This window comes from Crotalus tigris, unplaced genomic scaffold (genome assembly GCF_016545835.1).
Source record: "Crotalus tigris isolate CLP2741 ecotype Arizona unplaced genomic scaffold, ASM1654583v1 scf7180000024369.3102671, whole genome shotgun sequence".
In the NCBI taxonomy this organism is placed as follows: Eukaryota; Metazoa; Chordata; class Lepidosauria; order Squamata; family Viperidae; genus Crotalus; species Crotalus tigris.
In genome coordinates, this window is record NW_024100539.1 from 1930484 (window position 1) to 1956888 (window position 26405).

General features: G+C 37.9%; 1 protein-coding gene across 2 annotated transcripts in view; it reads right to left on the minus strand.

Annotated features, from left to right (window-relative positions):
- The window catches only part of MBD5 (methyl-CpG binding domain protein 5), a 198792-nt gene that overhangs the window by 108997 nt on the left and 63390 nt on the right, over positions 1-26405 (minus strand). For both annotated transcript variants that reach the window (XM_039327842.1, XM_039327844.1), the window contains exon 2: positions 6305-6406. The gene's annotated coding sequence lies outside the window, so the exon portion shown is untranslated. The remainder of the gene's footprint in view (positions 1-6304; positions 6407-26405) is intronic.

Here is a 26405-nt window from a genome sequence, read left to right on the forward strand (position 1 = left end):
CTGAGACAAAAGCTGAGGACTGTGAGTTCTAGTCCTTCCTTAGGCAAAAAGCCAACTAGGCACTCTTGGATCTGTCATATCCTCTCAGCACTAGGCAGGAATTCGTGGCAAACCATTTCCAAAATGTTGCCAAGGAAACTTCAGGGACTAGTCCAAGGAGTTAACAATGAGTTCTAACCAAGAGTTAACAATGAGGGGAAGACACAAACGAAAAATTATAGTAAAACAGAATTTTTATGTTTGTCTTCAACTAGTCCGATCTCTCCCGAAATTTCTCCATTCTACAAAATAAAAATGATTCAAGAGACATAGTGCTGTTTCTACAGTTATTGCAGAGATGTGAAATAAATTTTGATAACCAGAAGAGATGACTTCCTTGACAACATTAATTTATTTTTTTAAAGCTTTGGGTGGATGAAAAAAACTGTACGCTATTATTTCCTTTATTTTTTTATTTATTGTTCCTTTTGTGTTTTATAGCTGGTAACCTTGGACCTGGGAATGGTAATCATTTTAAATTAAAGAACATATCCATATCCAGCTTTTACAGAGTAACCTTAATCATAATTGTCAAATGCTAAATGCGTTCCTTTTTTTTCTAGACTGAAAATAATAAAGTAGCTTGTTAATCAGATCTGAACTTTGTGTTTTTTTCAGTATTTTATAAGAATATTAACTCTTTTGAAATATGTTTCAGTTTTCAGATCTGAGATAAAAAAAAACTTTTACAGATGACTCATATCATCTCTGAGCATTTGCATTACAGGTTGTCTTTGACTTACAACTGATCACTTAGCAAGACACAATGGACGCCCCAAAAGGTCCTTATGACCAAGTTCCGCATCCAGCCCCCACTTCAGTCATATCACCACATTCTGGGCACATGGCAAGTGGCCTGCAATTATGGATGTTTGCTGTCCTTTATGGTCATGTGATCATGATTTATGGCATTTTTGCCAGAAACCACTACTTACTTCTGGTTTCTAGCAAAAAAATATCACATAGTGAAAAATAGGTTTGCTTAACATCTACTGCAAGGTCTAAAATTAGGTCCAGTCACATGTTGACCTGCTTTATGACCATCATGACTTATGACTGTAATTGCAGGATTAAATTACAGTTGTAACGCAAGGACTATCTGCCTAATATAGTGTTACTTTCTAATAGTAACAGACAGGTGTTCATGCCAAGCTATGATGTTAAGTTGATGAAAGATGTCATAATGTCCTTTCTCTGTCCTTTAATTCTCGAGTTGCGACATTGCACTGCATGCAAATACACGAGGAGTGGAATTTGCATTGTACATTTTCTCATGCTCCCCCTCCCCCATGGATGGGCTCACTATCAAAGGAATCTATAAAAATTAGATTTGCATAACCACCACTAAGCCTTCAGAATTTGGGTATTTTAAGTAAATGTTGGTCTACGGATCTTTCATACAGACTGAAATCAAAGAGAAAGAAGTATATGAGGCATTAGCCACAATTTGCAATATCCACTGAACAATTCACATACACGGTATACAGATCTTACATATTACAGCATGTGAATTATGTCAGGTACAATAAAAATTACCATCAGTTCAGTTTAACTGCACTCTTAATATATAATAAATATTTAATATTTATTTGCTACATATATGTAGGGATGTGGGTCTATACATATGTTGTTCATAGTATGTTTAGGTGTGTGTCATGTATGTGTTTCACTTTGAGAGCGGCAACTAAATTTCATTTTTGATGTGTGCCTTTGTACCCACAGTATAAAAAATGACAATAAGGGTTATCTTATCTTATCTTATCTCAATGTAAAAGCAACAGTACGATATTTAGCTGTGCGTATATTTGCTTCCCTGAAAAAAACAACAACAGAAAGAAAACGTGCGACATAATATTCCTAAATAATCTTTTTTGGGAATAAGGCCAGTACAAGAAGTACAGATAGTCCTTCACTTATGACCATAACCGAGCCCCAAATTTCATTGCTGAGTGAGGCAGTTGCTAAGTGAATCTTGCCCCATTTTACGACCTTTCTTGCCACAGTTGTTAAGGGAATCACTGCAGTTGATAAGTTAGTAACACGGTTGTGAAGTGAATGTGGTTCCCCCATTGACTTTGCTTGTCAGAAGGTCACAAAAGGGGATCATGTGACCCGGGGACACTTGGAACCATCATAAACACATGCCAGTTGCTAAGTGTCTGAATTTTGATCACGTGACCAAGGGAATGCTGCAGTGATGGTAAGTGGGAAAAAGGGTCAAACATCACTTTTTTTCAGTGCTGTTGTAACTTTGAGTAGTTACTAAACGAATGGTTGTAAGTCGAGGACTACTTGTATGAATTCATTCTGATGCCATCATAAAGTTGAGGGTACAAAATTAGTTACGAAGATCACTAAGATCACGAACTGTGACATATTGACTGTTTAAAATGAGAGCAGGCAAACACACCTAAGTCCATACCTTCATAAACACAAGCATTGACAAACCACAAGAAAATTTATGACATTAAAAAAAAATTCTACGGTTCCTGAGCAAGTCTGAAGAAACTGAAAACCAGAATTTCACTAACGTCACATTTATCTGATTAAAAATAAAACTAAACAGACAGTGGTGAAATGTTCTTTATACATTTGCAATGGATGCTTAAATTTTAAACTTAATTAAAAATGAATGAAGGATCTCTATGCAGCATATGAAACTGTGTTTATGAGTTAAACATAGCATTCAATAGTGCTCTGTTCATTTTCCTCAAGTACGTAAGGTGGCTGATAAATTACAGGGGATATATATCCTGTTTGCTTGGCACAAGTTGCTCAAATCCACATTCAACTAATTTGCATTGAGTCTTTCAATGAAGCTACACATAGACAGCTGCACTTACATTGGGATGAATCACAGTAGCAGCATTTTAGAGACAGTGGAATCCTCTCCAAATTTATTATGTCTTTGCTTGGGGAGAAATAGTATGGAGGATGAGATAAGCCATCAAATAATTTTCCTGACTATCACTCTGATTAGGCAGAATTTACTGTGGATATGTGTTGTTTATAAAGAACTATGGTGGTGACATTCAATCAAAATGCAATTATCATTCAATAAACAGGATGCAACATGATACCTATTGTGTTTAACATGGGAGCAAAGACATTTCTCCCACAGGTATGGGAGGAATAGGAGACGTTAGAAAAGTCACAGGTTTTATAATTTATAGAGCTAGAATTGCCGCTGCTTTTATTTTGTGTTTGTTTTTTTAAAAAAAATATCTGCAAACAAACCTGTGAAGAAATCAGGTTCAGAAATTAAATGTGCAGTTACCCATTACTCTTTTTAACATGAGCATCTTGGAAATAGCTTTGTTTAAAAAAAAAACATTTAAAAAAATCCCGATAGCCTGCTTTCTAAATTCCTTTAATAAGAAGTCTATGTAGTTTTCTAGTAATTTATTTTTAAAAATTAGCCCTTTGCTAACCAACTGTTATAAATGAAGTTATTTCCTTTTGGCTTTTGTCCTTCACATCTTAGCAGCATTTTACTCTTCTATACCACTTAAAGAAAGTGAGGCCACATACTCCAGTCTGATTTCCACACATACCAATATTATCCTTTTTCCAAACACCTTTTAAAACCACCTTTATCTTTAGAATTTTAATACAAGCCTTAAGCACAGCTTACTCAGTAGTAATGCACTAAACCCACAATCACCCAAAAGAACAATCATAAAAACACACAGGGAACAAACAAGGTGTTGAGGGGAAATAGCATCAGAAGAATGGGCCCCAGAACACATTGAATGCTACCTAAGAGTCAGATGTCAGATAATCATCTATAACAGTGGTTCTCAACCTGTGGGTCGGGACCCCATTTGGGGTCAAACGACCATTTCACGGGGGTCGCCAAACAAGGCTGTCCACCATTTTTCCCCCTATTCTTTGGCCACGCCCCTGGCACCCAGTGATGTATAAGTGGTTGGGGGTCACCACAACATGGGGAACTGTATTATGGGGTCGCGGCATTAGAAAGGTTGAGAACCACTGATCTATAACTACAGAAGCACATGCATTTATTTTGTGTATCCTTGTTCTTCCCATCCTTGTTTTACCTCATGTTCTGTATAACTGAGGTTATGAGGAAAACACACTCTGCTCTAGAAAATGATCTTACCATGCATTTATTTTTCCGTATCCTGCAAAATGTGCTACCTCCATATTATGGTGTTACTAAATTCTGGGAGTTGAAGTCCACATGCCTTAAAATTGTCAAGATCGGGAAACACTGGCTTAGGGAACATCTGAGGAGGCTCCTTTCATGTCCTTGGTATTGTCCCACTTAAGTGATGCCTATTTATCTACTTGCACGCTTTCAAACTGCGAGGTGGGCAGGAGCTGGGACAAACTGACGGGAGCTCATTTGGTCCACATGGCTCGCTCTCAGGTTTCAAAGTGCCGAGCCTTCAATCTCTCAATAGTCTTCTGACTCAGCATTCCAACCACTTCTCTCTTTTGCTCCTAGGATAGTCTGAAAATTATTTACTGTGGTTTACAAAAACAACGATACGTTAAGTTTCTAAAACTGATAACTTTCTGACTTAAAAATAAATTCATTGCAAGAGTTTCCAGCAAATCACTTTGAATACATTATTGTTCAATCTTTATTAAAATCAGCATTTTTAAATTAGTTTGGCCACTCTGCATCAATATTTATTTGATCACTTTCCAATGTGAAGTATACTCCAGCTGATGCCAGAAACACACTCTGGGAAGCCACTATATATCAATACTGGCTTGAAAGAATATTACTTTAGAGTAATATGTGAACCAGAATGTGACTGTGGTTCTATGGTGCATCCAATTTTTCCCCCTACAATGCTTTTGTTTATTATCTAATGAAGAGTTTTAGCAGACACAAAGCTTTAATTTTTATTATTTCATATAATAAAAGTATTTATCCAACAAACATTTTGGAACCTTTTAAAGTGCAAATCAACTTTTTGTGGGGTTGTTTTACAAGTTATTTTTGGTGGTGAAATATAAGAGCTGTTATATGACAAGTAAAAAATCTCAACTTCTTTAAGTAAGTATATTTCCATTTATTTGTTACATCTTTATCAGCATTTCTCATATCAATTCATGTCTTCCTAATCTGGATCCCTCTGAACTTGAATGTAAACTACATTTTTCCTACTGCATTATAATTTCATCTTGGGAAATCTAAGTAGTTTTTCCTTTGAATTTAGTCATTGAGTACCTCTTTTTCATCTCTATTGTTTACTATTGTTTTTCCTGTATAAAAATCAGGATAGACATGGATATTACATGATAAAAACTATGAGATATGAAAGTCAATCATGAAGCATACACTGGACTGCAATTTATATCTCGTGGTTTTTTAATATTTAATTTTATGACATTATTTATTACTTTAACTGTTTTAGTATCTTAAAAAAAGATGAGATTTTTTTATACCAAGTCAATGAAGGTGTAAAATGTATTCTGCTAATTGTAAGGATATTTGTGAATCATACATTTATTAATGATGTAAGTGAAAATGATGAGATCCTCATAAAATAAAATTGTGCAATTCTGTAACTTGCAAAATATGCACAGTAGTTATGTTAGACTTGTGAAACTGCACAGTGAGAATAAACAATAAGCATTAAAATTCTTTTAATGTCAGCTACTTATTTTAGGACTTAGAATGCATTTTGTTTTTAGAGATATACAAAATATCTTTTACAAAGCAGATAACTTAAGGAACCCTGTACTACTTAAACCAGTAAGAAAACACATTTTACATTTTATGTTGCTTTTACCATATTATTATCTATAGCCCAAATCTTACATGTATTCCTGATTCTAATTCTGTTATTAGTTTTTAAGGACATTTATTTAACATAAATGATTCAATAGAAATATTAACTGGATTCCAATATTTACTCAGGATGAAAGAAATCAAAGAAATCAAAAATGCAGTTTGGGCATGGATACTCTAGGCAGCATTCAAGCATATAATAATCCACTTTCACTCAGAATTTCATAATATTAATACCAACAATTCAACCTTCTAATTTTATAGTCAACAGAAACAGAACAGTGGAGATCAGAGTAGGGAACACCTGTATGAATAAGCACTGTCGAATTGTCCAGTCGTAGGCAGCTTATTAAAAGTTATGATTACATGGGCATGCTTCTTTAAGTCCACTGTTATTCAATTTCATATTGATTCAAATATAATCATACAAGTGACAAATATTTTTAATGCCTAATTTTAATGACTGGTTATTTGCATGAGAGTAATTTTCCTTACCTTCATTATATGAAATCCCAGATCTTAAAAGTCTTGTCTACAAAAGGGATCATCTTCAGCATTTATTAGATTAATCCAATCATATGTGGTACTCATGATAACCTAAAAAAAGATACAAATTAATGTAAAAGCCATAACTTAGTTTTGATGACTTCTTCAATATAATAAATGAGTGTGATTGTTCCCTGAATGCAAATGTTAAATTACAGTAATAGTACCTTTTCAAAAATTCAGTATACAGCATAAATTCTAAACTATGCTCAGACAAGATGACCAGTTGCTTACTTAATTTGAAAACTTATAGGAATGTACAAAAATCATTGCTCTGTGGCATAATATCCAGAATATTTGAGTTTCTCCAGGATGTAACAAATCTTCTTGAGACCAGGCAACTCTTGGAGATTTAACCCAAACAATTCAAAAACAATTCCAAATGGCAAGAAAGAAAGGAGTGAGCAAGGGGAATGGGTGAGCCTCTACGTGGCACCCACTGGCGCCTGCTAAACCGGCCGGCAAACCAAATTGAGCGATTTAACGCTGCGCTATTAAAGCACAGCGACCGAGAAAAACCATAATAGATGGGAAAGGAAAGGAAAGGAAAGGAAAGGGAAAAAAAGGAAAAATACGACCTGATCGCTGTCTCTGCCTTAAGACTGAGCCAAGCTTTAGCACGTCTCATACAGGCGAAGACCAAGTCAAGACTGGGTCTACTAGCCCAAGGGAAGAGGCGTGGCAAAGGCTGATTGACTTGGTCTCTGGGCAGGAAGACAAGGATCAACCCATCTATTGTGGATTCTCCATCGGTCATGCTGAGAAAAGGCGTTCAGGTAAGACAACACCCCTTCTTGGAGATTTAACCCAGCAGTTTCTAAGTCTTTCTGACCTAAAAGTGGTACAACTTGAACTGTTTCTGATTCAGAGGATTTACTTTGGGAAAATAGAACAGTCCAGAGACGGTTTGACATCCATCAGAAGCAAATGGGTCTGTGCCATATTAATGAATTTTACACATCCCTACAAAGTTGTAATCAACAGTGCCATTGTACTAGAAGTTCTGCTTCTACTATGTACTCAGTTTCTTTCAAATTCTGCTTCCCTACCACTGCAGCTTTTCCACCCGATACTCCAAAGCCACTTCAGCAACACAGGAGAGCATCTGCAATAATATGGAATATAGTATGAAAGGCTGTGGGTTTTTAAATTTTTTTATTTAGCATATGGCATCTACAAAGGTTATGCAATCTCTGATTTACAAATTTAGTTTAAATAAAACATCAGCACGCACACATATATATATACACACACACATACAGTAAATATGTGTGTTTGTGTGTATATACACACATTATAAGTGTGTGTGTGTGTGTGTGTGTGTGTGTGTGTGTGTGTGTGAGAGAGAGAGAGAGAGAGAGAGAGAGAGAGCGAGAGAGAGAGAGAGAGATGGCCAATACAATATAGGAGATTAAAATATTAAATTAAGATGAAACCACAAGAAAATCACCATAATATGGAGCCATAGAATTGCAATGCAATGGATGTTATAATTCAATATCTAAAGAAGCTAACCATCTAACTCAGGGTGTCAAATTCAATTTCATTGAGGGCCGCATCAGCATTGCGGTTGCCCTCAGGAGGCTGGGTGGGTGTGGCCAGGGTGGGTGCAGCCCACTGGGTGGGCACGGATGGAGTGGGTGTGGCCTACTGGGTGGGTGTGGCCAGCTCTACATCGTTCGCGTCAAGGGTGCCTGTGGGGGCCTGGGCAGGAGTGGGATAGATCTGAGGGTCTCTGGCAGAAGGGAGTGGGACCAGGGCAAGTGCCAAGGCATGGTCCACTGGAGGAGCCTCACTCTTCCTCTCAGGCCATGTGGGGGGGGAGCTTATGGAGCTAAGACTGAATAAGTTTCAGCATAGATGGCCACCACAAAATTGTACATTGGCTCCTGGCCGGCATGGGCCAGGGCTAAGACAGTGGGGGCCATTCCCTCACTGTTTCCAGGATGGCTTTGCAGGCCATATGAAACCACTTTGCAGGCCGCATCTGGCCCCCGGGCCTTGTGTTTGACATGTCTGATCTAACTGCTCTGGTGTGACTGTGATGAGATCAAGTTAAGGGAACTGGCAAAAATTCAGTGTTCCTCTATATGTAACAGAAGCAACTTTCACTTATGTACAGCTATTAGTATTCAGAGATAGATTTTTTGGTATATTTTTTAAAAAACTTAAAACATTTCCAGCCAATAATTATATCTCAATTTGAAGTTATTTAAAGGTAAAATAGAAACTACACATTAGTCAACATTTTGAATCTAAAGGTACTCTATTGACTCAAATATAATTCAATAATAAACCAATAATCTTTAGCAGTACTCTGAAAGTTAGAAATGGCATGTCCAAAAATAATTTCTTGCCACAAGAACTTAAAAAAATAATCTTTATAATCAATAAAATGATCTATTGCCAAGATAATGGCAATGCTGAAAAACAAGTTAAAACCAGTCAGAAATATAATGATTTTGTACCCTAATTACATCTTATTTATCCCTTGACTAGATTATTTCTTTCTTCCTATTAGAAAAATAATTCCTTGACAGAATGGTCAGAACAAAGCCTAAGATGAAGGACATTATAGATTCCCGAGTACAAAGACCAACAGCCATAGGAATAACTGTCAAGATCATGGTCTCATCACTATTACATGACTTTTTCTTGGGTATTAATTTGCATAATACTGTATAAAAACAATAAAGGAGAATATTTGTCATTCGGGGTTGAAATGAGGGATCCTTAATGCTCTCTGAGCTTGGTTATTTTCTTGTAGACATTTCATTATAGGGCTAGCACCGATGATGTTACCTAATTTGGGTAATGAAACATCTGCAAGAAAAGGACCCCACAGATAATCTGAATTTCAGCCCAATGTTCTATGTTCAGCCCTATCTTAGTTGGATAAATAGCAATAAGGGTACATTGACAATCCATGAATCTATATGTGGTGAATATTTGTCTCTATATAAACATTTCACACTCTAGAAATTCAAAATAAGCTAGGGCCAGCACTGATGTTATCTAGTTTGGGTAAAGTAACATCTGCAAGAAAACAGCCAAGCTCAGAGAGCACCAAGGACCCCTCATTTATAAGAACAAGAAGATAGGTCAATGAAAGATGTATTATAATCTTTAATTAAACACCAAGAAAGGAAAGTGACAAGTGAATTCAAGCCGTTTTCATTTAAACTAAAATACATGTATACTTCCCTATTCTCCACCAAAGCCATGAAAAATAATGCCATCAAATTTGCCTTCGTGCCCTGCTTTGAGGCTTCCATATTGCTATTAGGTTGGCCAATATAGAAAACAGGATTAGCTGGGATACATATATTGTAATGTAAGTTAAATTCTCATCCTTAGTTTCCTGCAGTTAAATTGTAAATATTATCTGAGAGCAGATCACTTTCTATTATATTTAAATATAAATATTATGACAATGAAGACAATAAAACACATTTCTTTTGAAAGAAAAATGGAAATGTCTACTTTGTTCACTGGAAGAGAACAAAAGTGTGCATTCTGATTATAATTCTCGCATGTTAATTTTCACTGGACTCTGTGGTAATGGCAGGCAAAAACAAAACATTTCTTGGCAGCAGCATTTTGTCCCAGAAATAGTGTAATTATAATATTTTGGAAGAAAAAAGAATAAACTTGTTACTAATTAGTGGTCTGTCCCTCACACCCTGGTATTTCTTGAATTATATGAAAACTATTAAGATTATTCTACCCCATCCTCATTTTCTCCAGATTGAAGAAAACCTCCAAAGTTATATTGTATCAATTTGTGAGTCTTGGAAACATTATTCTTTTTAACACAAAATCAGAAACAGGAATACAAAATAGCAAACGAGATGCATAAGCATGAAAGTAGTTTAACAATTTATGCATTTGCCACATTTTGTTTACAGAGTATGAAGAATCACTTATGGAAAGATACAACATATTTAATAACAAAAACGTAAGTACAAATATTGCAATTTGGTTAAATTAAAAGGCTGAGGCAAAACATTAATTCATTTAGGCTTACAGATTCCTTCATTTGCAGATAACTCTTAAGAGTTTTATTTTATATTCCTGTACTATAACAAAACTTCAAACAGTCAGAAATTATATATCTTCACACTCTTCATCATGCCAAGGAACTGTAGCAAATAAGTCAACTTCATATTCATCATGTCAAGGAACGACATGCTCGGTAACAACCTATTATCTCTACAGGGTAAGAACCCATCTGTTCTTTGACTCATTTGCCATTGTAGTTAATGCATGCTATCCCAGAAGTCCAACAGATTGATTGTGCTGATATCATAAATAGAAAACACATTACATCTTACAATCTAAGATGATGTGGTCTTCATTGCGTTGATAGTAGTAGCAATTGCATTATTTCTGTACAAGCAAATTTAGATTCCCCCTATATAAAGAACTAACCCAGTTCGCAGTAATATCAGCCCACTAATTGATCTTTAGGAGAAGATATGCCCTTATTGGCAAATCAATCAAACTAGAATTTATAGTGACTCTTGCCATTCATAAACCCAAATGGTAACTCTGGCAATATTCACATTCTATTTATCTGCTGTTTTAGAAAACTGTGGAGCTTATTTACTCTTTGATTTCCAAAATTTTAGAACCAGCACTACAGCTCAATTTTTATACATTTATCCCACTCACTCCTAGATCCATGTCAGGTACAAATTTATTCTTCATATATCTCTTTGAATGCAACTGAGAATGGTGGAAACTAGCATGGACCCAGCCAGTCAAAACAATCACATAAACAAGGAGAACCTTCAAATCTTAAATGTTGGTAATAACATGGTAAAGATTCGTTGATTTAAAAGACAAGAGGGCTTAAATTTGAAACTCTCAAGCTGACACACATACACTCATTCATACAAATAATGAGCCTGATTTCTATTTATGAATTTTTTTCTTGTCTTCTTGTTATCAATTTGTCTTGAATCTGTGAAGTTCCTGTTGGTAACCATTTCCTGAGATTGGGACTGAATTTTTGGAGAGATTTAGCCCATTGGGGACTTCTGATTTTGCGCAGTAGCGACCGGTTGTAGGCTTGTGGATTTTCCGCACCCCCACGGCTAATTTCGCCCTGCCTGGGGAGCCTAAATGGGTCCAAGTTGCCTCAGAGAGGCAATGAAGAAAGTATGGCGTTCCAACGATTCTGGAATGGTGGCGGCTGTTCCGTTCGACTTGGGGAAAGCCTTCTAAACTGACAGGAGAAAGGCTGGCCGTATTACATCGACCAGCCCAAGCTACTTGCAACCGAAGTCCAAAAGCACTAACCAGCACAACTGTGAACAGCGTGCTTGAAACTGGGTGAGGAATTTGATCTTTTCTTTTCTATTTTACATTTAATTTCCTGGAAAATATCCCCAAGAAGCAAAATACCTCCAAAAGGGAAGGAGGGGGATTTCTGCCCCACCCTTACACTAATGGAAGCGGTGAACTAATTTTTTATGGGGGATCAAAATATATGGCAGTGAAATATATGTAAAACCTGAAACTTAAAACTTAAATCTGGATAAATCTAAAATGAAATGAAAGATAATTGTTCATTTTGGAAATTGAAAAACAAATAGTTGCTAACACCTAGTGGCAGATGAAGACTATGACAGCTATGACTTTAATAGAAGACTTAGCAAAATCTGGGAAAAGCTAATTTGTGTCTGTGACCTTCAAAGCTTTAACAACAAGAAACAGCTATGAAAAAAAAGACAATAATCTGGGCTGTAAAAAAAAGAGAATTATAAATTTTAGGGGGGGAAATCTTTTTTGAACTATTTGGATTACAAATATCTATCTAATTGGGACTCTAAAGCTATTTACAGAGAAAAGAAAGGAAGAGGAAAACTCAAATTCTTGGCTATCATGGATCAGAGACATGTAGAAAGAACATATCAAGAAAACATAAATACATCACAGGAGGAGATATATAGTATACTGCAACTAATTCAAACAACAATGACTTTAAAACACAAAGAAATCCAAAACAACTTTAAAAATATAAATCAATCTATTTCCAAGTTAACTCTACAACAAAAAAATTTCCAGAAAACAATAACAGAGAAGGAACAGATAAAACAGATAAATGGATATAGAATTGAGAATAGAGACTTAAAGATGGAACTTAACAAAACAAGGAAACATGCTTTAATCTTAGTGGAAAAAAAATTCACAAGAATTGGAAAAAACAATTTATCCCTTAAGTCTACAAAATAAATCTGAGGACAAGAAAACAGACCAGGTAAAATGGACTGTAGAGATGTCAGGAACATTGGAGAGAAAGGAAATGATAAGAGAAGCAGAGAGAAAGAAAAAGAAAAAGATTTTCAACGAACAAGGAAAGACAAAAGTCCCGTACAAAGACACTTCTCCTGATTTACTTTTTATATCTACAACAACATTTATGAACATATGGAAAAAAATTTTGATTCAGCAAAATACATTAAGAAAGACACTGGGCAAAAGAAAAAGACTAAAGTGGAAACTAAGAAAATAGATGATGGGACTTACCAGAGAGAATACTTAAAAAAGAAACATTTGTTTGAATATGGTTAAAGAAATAGAAAAAGTTTGGAATATATAAGTCACTCTAAGAGGAATGAATTCTCTAAATATAATATAGTATGCTTTTTTCCCTTTTTTGTTCTTTCTTGATATGAGTAATATAAAAAAGTTGAAATGACTTAGATACAGGAAAATGTTTTAGATATTTAAATGTGATTGAATTTAAGAAAATTATAATGGATTAAAAATGTTTTGAATAAGAGTTAAAGGACTAGATGTATTAAACAGAATGTTTAAAGATTAAACATGTTTTTAATTATGGTTAAAAAGAATAAGAAATTTAGGAAACAAATACATATTAGCTTAGGAGGGATATATAGTTTAAATAGTTATGTTATTTTTTTATGCTTCTTTACTCTTACTTTTCTTTCTTTTTTTCTATTGTTTTATCTATTTTTTAAGAAATGTAAAAGTGTGAGATAGTTCATATGGAAAAATAGTTAAATTCTTAAATGTAATTAATTTTTGAGAAAATCTTAACCAGTAAGAATATGTAGAATTTGGTGGGAGAAACAAATTAAAATAAGGACTGTAACAGGATCTATGATAAGGCAACCAGAATGATTGGATAGAAAAGAAATATTATATTGATATGATTATTATTTTTAGGACTATTGGGAAAAATTTTATATATAATTGTTATCTATTAAAACAATAAGAATTGTATTAACTCAATGTTTGCAAAAGAGGATATTTTGGGAAAAGAGGAAATCAACTAAAACTATTATGTGGATTATGGATTATAGAAATCAATTGTTAGTGATTGTTTTACAAATATATCCCAGACAACACTGTTCACCAATTATTAAGTGATTTATGTTTTAAAAAAATCAATAAAATATATTACAAAAAAAAGAAACACAATTAGTTGTTATCAATATATTAATGAAAGGTCATTCTAATTCTTTCCTCAAGGGAAGATGGAGAAATTTCAATAGAGGGAAAGCAGTTAATATAGATAAGTGATGGCGAATGTTTTAGAGACCGAGTGCCCCGCTCCACCCCCTGCCCCGCCCCTGCTCTGCCCCCCCATCCCCCACCCCTCCTGCCTGCAGGGTCACTCACCACCTCCAGGGTCTGCCACAGATTGCCCAGGTAGCCCAGCAGCGCTATGGAGGTCACGCCCTCTGCCCACGCCCTGCAGCATCAACTGTGCACAATGGGCCGTGAGGGCAGAGTCTTGTCTATGCTGCCTGGCTGTCATGTTCTTGGCTGCGCTGCTCCGTGTGGGCCACGCTCAGGGGCGAGTCTCCTTCAGGGGGGCTGCTGAAGAGGAGGGGGTTGAGGGGGGAGGCAAGGCTGGGGCAACGACATGTGTGCCCACAGAGAGGGTTCCGAGTGCCGCCTTTGGCACCCGTGCCATAGGTTCGCCACCACTGATATAGATGTAGTTGGTATTACCTTGATTTTATTAGTTGTGCCTCTTTCATATTTTTATTATTGTAAATGGTTACTGAGATGCAGCACAAAACTTTTGGGGCATGAAAAGAAAGGTTGGAATTCTTGTGAATATCTCTTGTGTCCAGATTTCATTTGAAGAAGGCCTTGATGCATAGCCAAAATTTGTCCATACAGCTTATACGTCTGCTATAGATCTTTTTCCATTCACCTTTAAACTTCTGTTAGCTCTTCCAAACTGAGCCACAGGGAATATCATTCTGCAATCTTTCTAAGTTTTGAGCCATTTATAAACCTAAAAAGTAAACTTGGTTCATCGTTAAAGATATTTATAGCTACCAGTAATAATCAGGAGGTTCCATTCTGCTAAGTATCTCAGAAATGTTAGAAAACATAGTACTATAAGGGTCTTAATTGTCAAGATTCCTTGCCCCTCACAACCTGTAGTTCAATATTTTACATTGCTTTTATAACTATATCTTATAAACAATAGGCCAAAATTTTAGTTTTCATTCACTTGATATTACAGGGAATTTTCACACAACGACTGTTTTGTGCCATTGCCTTAGCGATCTGATAGTCCTCCAAAACTTCCAACCAACCAATAGGAAGGCATTAAAAAATGGGAGCCAGCTGCACCTTGCTCACTGTGATTGAGACTGAGTTTATCATTTGTAGTTTACCTGACCAAATTTCAAGACCAGAAAACTAGAAATGGGTTTATTACATGAAATAATGGATTGGATTGGTATGCAATACTAGTTTGCCTACTTTCTAATCAAAAGCATGTGAATTTTGGAGAAAGCACTCCTAATGACATTTTCTGATTTAAAATGACAACGTTTTGGTTGCATAGCTTGCGGCAGAATTAATCTGTAATGACATGGGCTAAACTGTCATGATGTACTTTGTATCAGGACCAGGGTGACTTCCCAGAATACTGTAGATGTTATGTTTATAACTGTTAAGAAACTCTGGTCATTGAAGTGAGGTAATTCTTTGCTCAGATTTAGTCATTTTCTCTTTTAAAAGCAAGACATGTTTTTCAAAGTCTTTCTACATTCAAAAGTATAATTCTTTGATTAATACTTCAAAAGTATGATCCATTCAATCCAACATACCTTATAGTATGTTAACTCTTTAATGAAGATGGTACACCTTGGCTTCTAGAATTTCTCCCACCCTCTTAACCAGGGGTCCTCAAACTTGACCAATTTTAAGACTTGTGGACTTCAATCCCCAGAATTCCCTAACCAGCTGGGGAATTCTGGGAGTTGAAATCCACAAGTCTTAAAGTGGCCGTTTGAAGACCCCTGCTCTTAACGATACCTCTACTCATGTGTCCAGAGAGAGACCTCAGAATGGAGGAGTCAGCAACATTCTGAGCTGATGCCCAACTACTTCTTCCATACTTGAAACTCCCCCCCCCCAGATTGGTTTTAGGCTGATCCAATCCATTTTCTATTTTAGTCTCTCTCTCTTTTTTGCTAGCCTGTCCCTCCATACCAAACTTGATCCCAGTCTATTGTTTTTAGAGAGTTATTGTACTGATGAAGATAGGCACACAAGTATATGACCTCTTTAGATAACATCTTTTCAACATTCCATTATGGTGGAAAAAAAATAAATTTCTAGAATGCAAATAACTAAAAAAGTTTTCTTATTTTGTCTGCTAATGACAACAGTAGGTTATAAACACTCACTCATCTACCAATGTGAATAGAAAAATCAGAAATATGTAAGTGAACTCAAGTTACTTCAGGACAAACTGGACTAAGAAAATATAGATACGTACCTGTTAAGAGTGGACTCCAACTTGATGGCATTTAATCAATGTAGGAAGGGTAGGGTCACTAAAATTAAGAGTGACATCATCCACATTTTTGTGGTATAGAAATATTTATCAAAACAATCCCCAACAATCAGTGACAATTAAAAAATAAATAAATAGACCAACAAAGTTAGATTGGTGGTGCAGTGGAATGCAATATTGCAGGCTAATTCTGCACACAGCCTGGAGTTGAATTCTGATTGGGCTAAAGGTTGACTCAGCCTTCTATCCTTCCGAAGTTGGGAGCAATATTCTGACATTGTAAACCACTTAGAGAGTGCTCTAGATGCTAGAGGACTAATAGACGGTATATAAGTCTAAGTGTTATTGCTATTGCTAAACATTTTTAATGACCAAAAATTGCTTTGGGTTATAAAAAAAAATATCAGAAACCAAAAGGTGGACGAATGTGGGCAAAAATGACCACTCAGAATGAGTAAAGTTAACATTCTGAACTGAAGCCCTCAGCGTGGCAAAATGCTGGGTCCACTAGTACAGGTTTTAGTACATCTAACCAAGGTATAAAATGATTACAAAGCAATCTTTTCCTCCAGAGAATTAACAAGTTATAATCCTCTAAAATATTTAGCATAAAGAATGAGGTCTACATTTCTAGTATTTGTATCCTATCCCCAACCAAATAGGCCCTGGGTAAGTAACAAGATAAAATAATCAATAAAAAAACTAAAGTAAACACATTAAGGCATTAAAAACAACTAAAGGCCCAAAACATACTTGAATAACCTGGTTTTAACTTTGATAAATGCAAGTACGGGTTAACATTGAGATCTATGGCCAGGTCTCCACTCCATGAAACTCAAATGGAAGGGACATAAGGTGCTCCACAGGGCCTGATATATCCCAGTGCTTGTTGCAGTTTCTTTTCTGTATCAATCATCTCACCAAAATTCTTCCAAAATTTGGATCACAGAATTTTGTGCTCTCATCCATAGCTTCATATTATATTCCTCATCACCTCCCCAAATCTTCTACCACTAACATCTGTCCTGCTTGCAAAAACCCTATAAGGAAAAAAAAAACCCTCTTGACTGCAAGCGTTTATAATTTTATGTCATCAGGATAATAAATGCACTGGTGCCTTGATTTCAGGCCATATTATGGACAGGAGAAAAGGAATGAGATCAACGATATTTGCCTATAATTCAAAGGATGAGGTCTTAACTCAGCATCCGATTTTATTTATTTCGCCAAATAGATTTGAGACACTCAACATATCCTAGCATCCGTAGGTACAGGTTCTTTCTAAAGCTGCAATTGAAGTCAGTGTGGCAACACAATGGGACAACTGCATGTTCTTGCCTTTGAACACCATTCATAAATGTAGCCTTTGGCAGGATGGTAAACCACAAGACAGGATATAGATTATCCTAGTCTGCAATTAGTGGATTTGGAAGCCAACTATCTTGGGGCATCACATCATAATAATCCGAGGGCCCCAGAGATGAATGATAAATAAAAGATTTCAATATATTCTGCCACACCTCCAGCATATGCTTGAAAGCAGACAGTGATCACCTCTCATGCCTACGTTTTAGACAGGACCAGTCAGTAATAAATTATGGGTCCTCTGGACATGGATAATAGGGAGGGCCTGAAAGATATGCTGCATGCAAAAGGCTTAATCAGTTTAATCCTTGCTCAGCTGCACAGGGTGTATCACTGATTACACCATTTGAGAGAAAGAGAAAACTTTCCCTCCAGGCAAATTAGTCAGCTCTTCTGTCTGCGTGTTGGTGTCCTTTTCTTTGGTGAACCATAGTGGATATCATTCAGTTGGATACACCAGATGGATCACTGACAGGCCCTGAGGCCTAAGTGTTACAACTGAATATTTTTTTTGGCACCATTTGCACTAGGAGTACCAAACTTGTTTTCTTTTGCCTGAAGAATTTGCACACCTTCTGTAGCAAAATGCCATACATTTGAGTACTTTTTCTTTAAAAGAGATGGAATAAGACATTCTTATCAGCCCAAAATGTTAGCATCTACTGATGTTTTAAATTCATAGCTAATTTCTGCTCAACCTGATTATGTTACAATTGCACTCTCCTTTTCTGAGTATAAAAACAAAACTGAAATTGGGTGCATAATTTTACAAGTATATAGCAGCTAATTATGACTGTAATATTCCTGTGTTAGACGTTAGATAATTTTAAGTTTATTACAGAACTTCTGAATATTTGACTGGCTAATGGACAATGATCAGAAATTATGATATGAAGCTACTTCCCAATCTCAACTGAATATAAAACAAGCAAAAGTCTTGTGTTCAATCTTGTGTTATATATATATATATATATATATATATATATATATATATATATATATATATATATATATATATATACATACATACACACACACACACACATACACACACACACACACACATACACACACACACATATTTTTAAAAAAAAGAAAGATAAAAGAGATGAATATAGATTAAATAAAATAAAGAGCCAAAAGTAAGAAAAGACGAAGTAACTTCCATTTTTCTTTACAGCAGTTATAAATATAAATTTACTCTCTTACTCTATGGTTAAAACATAACTCGCTTTTTTCCATAATCTATTTTTTCTAATCATCAAATCCATAAATCATAAGTTCATTTTTTTCTGTTTCACGCAAAAATGTCTATAAGGGGTTTCCAGTCAGCAATAAATATACGGTAGATAATGTCTTTTCTTGAATCAATGAAGACAATTTAGTCACCTTGGCAAGTCCCATTATCTTCACCATCTGTTGCTCCATTGTGGGTACAGTAGATTTTTTTCCCACCACTGTGCATATAATAATCTCGCTGAAGTTACTGCATCATATATAAAAACAAAGTTTCATGTTTTTTTCCCAAGTGTTTATCGATCAAACCCAAAAGAAAGACCTCTTCAAGATCCTCTGAATCAATGAATGTATTTCAATCCAAAACTTTCTAGCTATTTTATACACTCAACAAACATGATAAAATGTTCCTTCTTGTTATTTACGTTTCCAACATAAATCTGAAGTTCTTTTAGACATTTCAGATAATTTCTCTGATGACACAGACCAGACATGTCAAACTCGCGACGTCATGTGACGTCGTGTGACGTATCAGAGCTTTTCCCCCATTGACAGAAATGGGGTGGGGGCGGTTTCCTGGTGACGTGTCCGGCTTGCAGGCCGGCAGTTTGACACCCCTGACCTAGACCAACGATACGTCATTTTATAAAAATTCTCTTTAAGATTATAACATAATTAAGTTAAAGTCCTTTCAATCACATATTCTCCCACTGTTTCACTTATATAGGTAGTCGTCCACTTATAACAGTTCATTTAGTGACCATTCAGAGTCGCAATGGCACTGAAAAAAGTGACTTATGACTGTTTTCCAGTTACGACCTTTGCAGCATCCCCATGATCACGTGATCACAATTCAGATGCTTGGCAATTGTTTCATATTTATGACCGTTTCTGTGTTCCGGAGTCATGTGATCATTTTTTACAACCTTTTGACAAGCAAAACCAATGGGGAAATCAGATTCACTTAACAGCCAGGTTACCAACTTATCAACTTAACAACTAAGGGAAAAAAGATCATAAAATGTCTGTTTTGGGGGTTGGGGGATTTCCTATAAAATAGGTGAGTTCAGTCTCCCTGATTCATGACATACTTACTTTTAACCTAAAATTATTCTTAAAGAAAAGAAAAAAAGAAAAAAAAATCACAACAATTTTGCTGTTGAATATTGGTGGCCCAGTGTGGAGGATCCACAGAGACAAAAATTCTTACCTATTACAGATTTCATTCCATCACCAGATATTTAATACCACTTCTTTGCTGTACCATCCAAGAAGCAGTGACCTAATTTTGTAATACTAGCTATATTAGTCTAAAATCCAAAGAAAAAGATGAAGTGGGATATGCCGTACATATATGAAATAAATATCCTTTAAGGAATTATATATAAGGACTTCAAAATTGCTTGCCATTGGTGAATCTCTTAAACTCATTTTCTACTGCCCTGGAATAGAAGAAAACTATGTTTTCCTCATAGCATTTATGTAGATTTTTTTTAGGAAACAGCAAGAATAAATACAACTAAAGATAGAAGCAGGAATAAGGCTAATTGCTTAATATAAAGTATTAGTACGATAGCCTATAAATCTATTAAATCCTACCATTCCATATCATGAACCAAATGTCTGCATGCAATTTGCAGAATCAGTAAAACATGGCAATAGTTAGCGATAACAGGACACTTATAATAATAATAAAGTTGGAAGGGACCTTGGAGGTCATCGAGTCCAACCCCCTGCACAGGCAGGAAACCCTACACCATTTCGGGCAAATGGCTGTCCAGTCTCTTCTTAAAAATGTCCAGTGTTGGAGCAGTCACTGCTTCTGGAGGCAGGTTGTTCCACTGGTTAATTGTTCTGTCAGGAAGTTTCTCCTTAGTTCTGAGTTGCTTCTCTCCTTGATTAGTTTCCATCCGTTGCTTCTTGTCCTGCCTTCAGATGCTTTGGAGAATAGCTTGACTCCCTCTTCTTTGTGGCAGCCCCTGAGATATTGGAACACTGCTATCATGTCCCCCCTCGTCCTTCTCCTCGTTAAACTAGACATACCCAATTCCAGCAGCCATTCCTTATATGTTTTACCTTATATAGGTAGTCCTTGACTTACGACCACAATTGGGCCTAACATTTCTATTGCTAAGTGAAACATTTGTTAACTGAATTTTGCCCTATTTTACAACCTTTTTTGCCATAGTTGTTAAGTGAATGACTGCAGTTGTTAAATTAGGAACACAGCTGTTAAGTGAATCTGGCCTCCAATCTGGCTTTGCTTGTCAGGTCACAAAAGGGGAATCACATAACCCTGGGACACAGCGACTGTCATAAATATGAGTCAATTGCCAAGTATTCGATTTTTGATCATGTAACCATGGGGATTCTGCAATGGTTGTGTGAAAAATGCTCATAAATCACTTTTTTTCAGTGACTAACATGGAATGGTCATTAAACGAACTGTTGGAAGTTGAAGACTACCAGTAGAGGTTGGAAAACTATGCTTTGGTGGATGCTTTGTAGTTCCCCTCTAACATTAATAAATTTAAGGGATAATTCATAGATTATAAAAACAAAGCAGCCCCAATTATCTTTAGTAGAATTTAGAAGAAAGGAGCAAACTCTCTTTCTGAGAGTCAATATGAGTGAAAAGTATACAAACAAGTAATTGAAGAATCATTGACATTCTCCCCGTCTGATACTGCTAGATGCTCTAGCACAGAGGTCCCCAACCTTTTGGGCACCAGGAACCAGTTCTGTGGAGAGAGGTTTTTCGGCGGACCGGAGGGGGCGTGGTTTTGTGTGCTGCCTGCATCTCGCGAATGGGGCTTTGCTTGTTTGTGCGGCCTGGTTGCTGGCATGTGGCAGCCTGGTAGTGGTCCATGGACCGGGGGGTTGGGGATCCCTGCTCTAGCATAGACCTGGGCATTTTATGAGCCCAAGATCATATCTGACCCTTTGGCTGTCCCTGTCCAGTCCACGTGAGATCGAAAATTAGAAATCAAATGTAAATGAGCATGTGCCATGCGCACAATACAACTGCATTGCTTTTATTTTAAAGATGACCATTTTTAAAAAAAAATTACGCATGTTGTGCACGGGTGCCTATGCACCTTCACAGTAATGTGTTGGTCCTGTGGATTTGGCCCTCTATAACAGTCCCAGTTTCTCATGTGGTCCCTTGGGAAAATTAATTGCCCATCCCTGCTCTAACAAGTACAGGCAGTCGTCGACTTTCAACCACAATTGAGCTCAACATTTCGGTTGCTAAGTGAGACATTTGTTAAGTGAATTTTGCCCCATTTGATGACTTTTCTTGCCATAGTTGTTAAGTGAATCACTGCACTTGTAAAGTTAGTAACGGGGGTTGTTAAGTAAACATGGATTCCCCATTGATTTTGTTTCTCAGAAGGTCGCAAAAGGTGACCACGTGAATCCGGGATACTGGAACTGTCATGAGACAGTTGCCAATTGTCTGAATTCTGATCACGTGACCATGGAGATGATGCAATGGTTGTAAGTGTGAAAAACAGTCATAAGTCACTTTTTTCAGTGACATTGTATCTTTGAACCCTCACTAAATGAACTGGTATCTATCTATCTGTCTTTCAGGCTAACTTTTCCAAGATAGATAATCAGCAATCTTCTTCTTCCTCCCATTTGTCTTTTATATATTATAAGGATTTCTCAATTTGAGCAAAAATGAAGTTATTTTTAGTCTCTAGTTCTACATTTTTCTGGGCTATTCACTGTTTAATAGCTATAGATTAATTGGTTATCTGGATTATTAGAAAAAAATAAATGCCCTCTCAAATGGCTAATTAACTCCCTGCATTGTAAGAATATTTTCTTTATACAGTTCTGAATGATTTTGAGACTAATATACAGTACTCGCTATATTGATTGTCCAACTATATAATGGTAAGTAGGAAGTTATATACTTGAATCAGTAATATGAAATTATTAAGGTACTAAAATGATCACTTTATATAATTGAACTGAAAAGTTTTAAAATATGTTTTTCACCCAAGTCTAAAAGACTGAAACTTTATTATGCTAGAGATGGCAGCAACAATAATGAAATTAAGCAATTAAGTGTAATACAGATAAAGAATGATGCCAGATTTTTATATTTATATTTGTTGCATAAAAAGATTAATGACTTAGAAGCAGTGTTGTAGTATTTTATGGATTTCTTGCTCTCACAAGCTCCACTTCTAAACATTCAGCTCTTAGACACACTCAACTGGTTTTGCTAACACAATGTCTTTATGATGCCAAAAATAAAAAGTGGGCTTCCTTCATCTGTTTTTTACACACACACGTAATTTTTGGTGTTCTGCTTCTGTTTTTTATAATATCTATTCACACTGGTACATTCAAATAGATGGATTCTATTTCTCTAGAACAGTGGTTCTCAACCTGTGGGTCGGGACCCCATTTGGGGTCGAGCGACCATTTCACGGGGGTCGCCAAACAACGCAGTCCACCATTTTTTTCCCCTTTTCCTTAGCTGTGCTACTCCCTTTTATTCTATTGGCTTTTGAAAGCCAATAGAATAGACTCTCTTGAATAGAGTCTAATTCTATTGGCTTTCAAAAGCCAATAGGAATTGTCCAGGCTGTCTCTGCCCTGCTGAGCCCGCCAAAAGTCCCATTCTGCAAACGGTGCTGCACCAGTTGAGTAGTCCTTGACTTATGACCAGTTGAGTAGTCCTCGACTTACGACTGGTTGGGGGTCGCAGCATTAAAAAGGTTGAAAACCACTGCTCTAGAATTGCTCTATTTCTAAATCTTTCTCATTCTCACAGAATAAAAATCTGCCAAATTGTTCTATTTCTAACGTAGAAGAAATCAGCAAATTTGCTGTGAGGCAAAGGAATAACTTTAGTGGCTTTAGATGTTTTTTTTCCTCTGAGAATGCGGTTTAACTCTGCTGCTCACAAATATTTTTTGTGAATCAGTGTTTCCAAAATTAGTAAGTACAAATGGACAGAGAAATTTGAAGTTCAGAGAAATCAGAATATTCCAACCACAGGTTAGTGTGATGCTGTGACAGCTATCAGTCTGAGAAGGGGCGTTGGTCTTACCTGAACGCCTTTTCTCAGTACGGAGATGGATAATCCACGGATGGTTTTCTCTGTCTGCCTGCTCTTGAGACTAAGTAGCCAAAACTTGACACGCCCCCACTTCCTGTGGAGTCCATTCTTAACGAGGGCGAATTGGCTGATGATTGACGAGGTATTGGCTCTCAGCTCCCTACTAGCGGCCTGCTGGCCTTGGGGTGGGTGTGGATTATCCATCTCCGTACTGAGAAAAGGCGTTCAGGTAAGACCAACGCCCCTTCTCCAGTACAGGAGATGGATAATCCACGGATGGGACGTACCAAAGCCTCACTGTCCCAAGGGGTGGGAAACAGATAAGGCCGGTAGATTGATCTCTGAGACAACTTGCTGGAGGACCCTCCTACCAAAGGAGGCGTCCGCCGATGCAAAGCAGTCTATCTTGTAGTGTCGTATAAACGGGGAAGGCGAGGACCATGTCGCGGCCCTGCAAACTTCCTCGATTGACGCCTGGGTAGCCCATGCCGCCAAAGTTGCAGCGCTTCGGGTGGAATGGGCCGTGAGATGACTTGGGGGCGGCAGGGATGATACATTGTAAGCTTCTGCGATACAGCTTCGGATCCACCTTCCAATGGTGCCCGCGGAAACTTTCCGCCCCAAGGTGCCCGCTTGGAAGGACACAAATAGGGCCTCCGATTTGCGGAAGGGTTCTGTACGCTTTATATAACGCCGCAAGGCTCTGCGGACGTCCAATGTATGCCACTGCCGCTCCCGGTCATGTGTTGGATTTGGACAGAAGTTTGGGAGAATTACTTCCTGTGTCCTGTGAAAGAGTGAATTCACCTTCGGTATGAAGGAAGGATCTAACCTAAGGACCACCCTGTCCTTGTGGAAAATGCATAGGTCATTTCTGACTGACAGTGCGGCCAGTTCCGAAATTCGTCTGGCCGATGTGATGGCAATCAGGAACGCCACCTTTAGCGACAGGTGTCGCAAGGAAACGGTCGCCAATGGTTCAAATGGTGACTGAATGAGCGTGTGAAGGACTCGCGGTAGTTCCCAGGACGGGTACCTGTGAACTACTGGAGGTCTGGTGTTATAGACGCCCTTGATAAAGGCGCGGATCCTGGGGTGGTGAGCTAAGGGAACCGAATCCGTGCAGGTGAGGAGGGTGGACAAGGCCGCCACTTGCCTGCAGATGGTCGCGGGGGCGAGGCCTCTGTCTAGTCCCTCCAAGAGGTAATCTACTATCTGAGGGATGTAGAGTTTGTGTAAGTCAAACTGCCGTTCCCTGCACCAAAGGCAAAAATTTTTCCAAGTGGAGTCGTAAATGCGGTTTGTTGCCGGACGGCGTGAAGCTTGAATTATGGTAATGGCCCCGGGAGAGAATAGTTCCTGTGCCATTATCTGGCGCTCAAGTGCCAGGCGGTCAGTTGTAACCATTGGGGTTCCGGGTGACTGATGGTTCCCTGGTGTAGGGACACTTGATGAGGGGGAATGTTCCATGGGGGCGACTGAGACAGGTTCATCAGGTCGGCGAACCACGGTCTCTGTGGCCAATATGGTGCTACTAGGATCACTTCTGCCCGCTCCTGAATCAGCTTGCGGATGACCGCCGGTATGAGTGGTAGTGGGGGAAAGGCATAAAGCAGACCCTGAGGCCACTGAGTTCTCAGAGCGTCCGTCCCCTCTGCTCGCGGGTTGAAGTAACGAGAGTAAAATCTGGGGAGCTGGGCATTGTCTGATGATGCGAACAGATCGAGGATCGGGTACCCGAACTTGCGGGAGATGTCTAGGAACAAGTTCGGGTGTAGCCCCCACTCCGAAGGGTCCACTGTGGTGCGGCTTAGGAAGTCCGCTTGCTGGTTGTTGACCCCCGATATGTGTTCCGCTTTTAGTGACTTCAGATTGGGCTCTACCCAGCTGAATAGGAGTCGTGACTCTGTCATCAGGGTTTTTGATCTGGTCCCCCCCTGCCGATTGATGTGCGCCTTGGCTGCTACGTTGTCTGTTAGGACTAGAACGTGGTGGCCTCTGATTCTGTCTTTGAATTGTTGCAAGGCTAGGTGGATAGCCCTGAGTTCTAGCAAGTTGATGTTGTTTCTCAGATCCGTGGCGGACCAACGTCCCTGTACAAACTGGGAGTCCAGATGGGCTCCCCAACCATACAGACTGGCGTCTGTAGTGATGGTAACTCTGACTGGTTCCTTGAAGGGTGACCCCTTGGTCACGGCCCGAGAGCACCACCAGCGTAGCGCCCTGCGGATTTGTGCCGTGACCCTGACTAAGTGGTTGGATGCGCTGGTGTTCTGCCGTTGGTAAGGAAGCAGAAACCACTGTAGTTCCCATAGGTGGAGCCTGGCCCAGGGTATAATGGCTATGGCCGATACCATCTTGCCCAATAATTGGGAAAGTGTTAGTATCGGAACTGAACGTTGCCTGTGAACCCAGCGAGCCAGTTCCCTGATGCCGGCCACCCGGTCTTGGGAGAGATAGACCATACAGTTGGTTGTGTCTATCGTGGCCCCCAGATGCAGCAGCCTGGACGAGAGAACTGTCTGGCTCTTCTGAAAGTTTACTGAGAATCCGTGTAATTGGAGGAC